Genomic DNA, 2,534 nt, shown 5'->3' with positions numbered 1-2,534 from the left:
CTTGAATGTGGAACATGTGCACAGGGGAACGAAATAACATTGTACCTTATAATCACTGTATTGTAAGAGGAAAATGCAGTGTCTTAAATATAACTGTATTTAAAATTGAAAAAAAAATAAAATTCAAGAAATAACATAAGTTTTAAGTGGCACGCCATTCTGAGTAACATGATGAATCTCCCCATCCCGTCCTGTCCCACCCAGGACATGCATCATCCCTAAGTCTAGTGTATACACATTGTCCACACTCCCCACCCATTAGTTACTTAGTAGCTGTCGTGGTAATTACATCATCTTTTTTGGTGTCGCAGTGCTTGTGTTCAAGTAACTCTTATTTTACTTAATAATTGCTCCAAAGCATAAGAGTAGTGATGCTGGCATAGTGTTATATTGTTCTATTTTATTATTAGTTATTGTTATTTCTTACTGTCCCTAATTTATAAGTTAAACTTCATCATTTAATATAGGTGTCTGTATTTAGGAGAAACATGATATATATAGGGCTTGGCTCTATCCCTGGTTTCAGGTATCCACTAAGGTTCTTGCAACATATTATCCCATGAATGGTGAGAGACTACTGTATTAAAATTAGAGGATAAAGTCAATATACACCAAAAACAATATCATTAAGTATTTTTGGTCTATATTTTTGTGGGTTATTGAGTTGTTTTTTTGAGATACAAAGTTGTGTAGCATGGACTATGCTCTCAGGGGGCTTATAGGCCGTATGAGGCTAAGGATTTATATTGCCACAGAACAGGTCAACATTCAATTCTTCAGAACAGAATGGGTAAGAGAGGTATAGAAGTCAATTCCTTCCTGTAGAGAATAGATCTGAATACTGGTCTGGGTGCTGGAAGAGAGAGTATGCTTAGCACATTCACAAGCAGTATGGACGCAAGGTGTTAGACAGCTCTGTTGTTCTGGCTGATGTCCTTATGCTGGCGCTTGAACTCAGCAATAAAATGATTGACCATTTGACTGGCGAAGTCTTCTCCACCTAAGTGGGTATCTCCAGCTGTAGATGTGACGAGATTTCATCCTCAATAGTGAGGACTGACACATCAAAAGTGCCACCTCCTAGATCAAAGATCGGCACATTCTTTCAGCTCCAACCTTTTTGTATAACTTGTAAGTAATAGCAGAAGTAGTTGGCTCATTGATGATCCTATATACATCGAGACCAGCAAATGGTTCTAGCATCTTTGGTAGCCTGATGCTGAGAATCATTAAAGTAAGCTGGCACTATGTCCATAGCATTGGTGACATTCTTCCAAATGTAAGTTTCTGTGATTTCCTTCCTCTTTGTCAGAACCATAGATGACACCTCCTCTTGATAGAAAATTTTTGTCTCTCCCTTGTATTCTACTTCGACCTTGGGCCTGCTGGCATCACTCACCAGCATGAGGGGCCAATGCTTCATGTCAGAAAGGACAACATTATCAAATCTGCATCCAGTCAGATGTTTGGCATCAAACACCATGTTGATAGGTTCATTGCAACTTGATTCTTTGCAGCATCACCAATAAATCATTTGGTATCAGTAAAGGAAACATTTACTAGCTCGAGGGATTCAGTTTCCCTAATCATTGGTAATTATCTCTACTTTTGCATGCTAGAAGACGTTCACACAAGACTAAGTGGTGCCAAGAATTAACATCAACTGCATGTCCCTTAGACATGGTTGTTTGCATGTAGGCCCACATGGGCTTGCACATGAATTCTAGAAGCTACTGTTGTGTTTGAGACCCAAATTTTCCATTTAACATGTTTGGACCCTGGTTGATAGTGGGTTTCTGAAACCTTGGAAAGCAAAACTGCAATGGGGGGACTACTGTATAATGTAAATAATTGTATGGCGTTTTACTCTTATTCTGATACCCTACTGTTATCTAGTTCAGTTAATCATCACAGAGTATTTGCTGCTTTGTCCAAATGCCCTTTCCAGCCCATTTTGCTGAGAATATTTTACTTATATTTAAAGGTTTGGTTTATGCCTTTCCAAGAAAATTGGGCCATTTCCAGCCTCTACCCCAAGCTAACTTGGGCACTCTTAACTCTGTCCTCCCACTTTATTCAATACGCAATATAGACATCGCAATGAATTGTAATTGTTATCACAAAATATGACTCCCTTACTTCAAAAGGGCCATGTGTTCTTCATTTGAATGTCCCCACAGCATAACACAGTATTCTGCACATTGTAGATTCTCAATAAATGTGGGTTTGATAAATGGATGATGTTAAAGAAAAACACACACATTACATCAGTGCGGTGGTTGGTTCAGTAGCATCATATGACCACATAAGTAAAACACCATGCACAAAACCAAATGTGTAAACACTGCTCCCAAATTACTGTTTGATCATTGCATAACACCTGAGTCTTAAGCATGAACTTAAATATCCTGAATACTGTAGGAACTCAATAAATAATTGGAAAAAATGATAAAAAGGTGATGTTATCAAATCACTTATTCTAAACCTGATCTTTTTGAGAAAAATATATTGACATCAAAGTAAATATCATTGAC

General features: G+C 37.8%; 1 pseudogene; it reads right to left on the bottom strand.

Moving 5' to 3' along the window:
* Positions 1 to 733: 733 nt before the first annotated feature.
* LOC105819182 lies at positions 734 to 1,682 on the bottom strand (annotated as a pseudogene).
* Between the last annotated feature and the right edge of the window lie 852 nt (positions 1,683 to 2,534).

Source organism: Propithecus coquereli, unplaced genomic scaffold, assembly GCF_000956105.1.
Source record: "Propithecus coquereli isolate 6110/MARCELLA unplaced genomic scaffold, Pcoq_1.0 Scaffold474, whole genome shotgun sequence".
In the NCBI taxonomy this organism is placed as follows: domain Eukaryota; kingdom Metazoa; phylum Chordata; class Mammalia; order Primates; family Indriidae; genus Propithecus; species Propithecus coquereli.
This window is presented reverse-complemented; position numbering and strand designations above follow the sequence as displayed.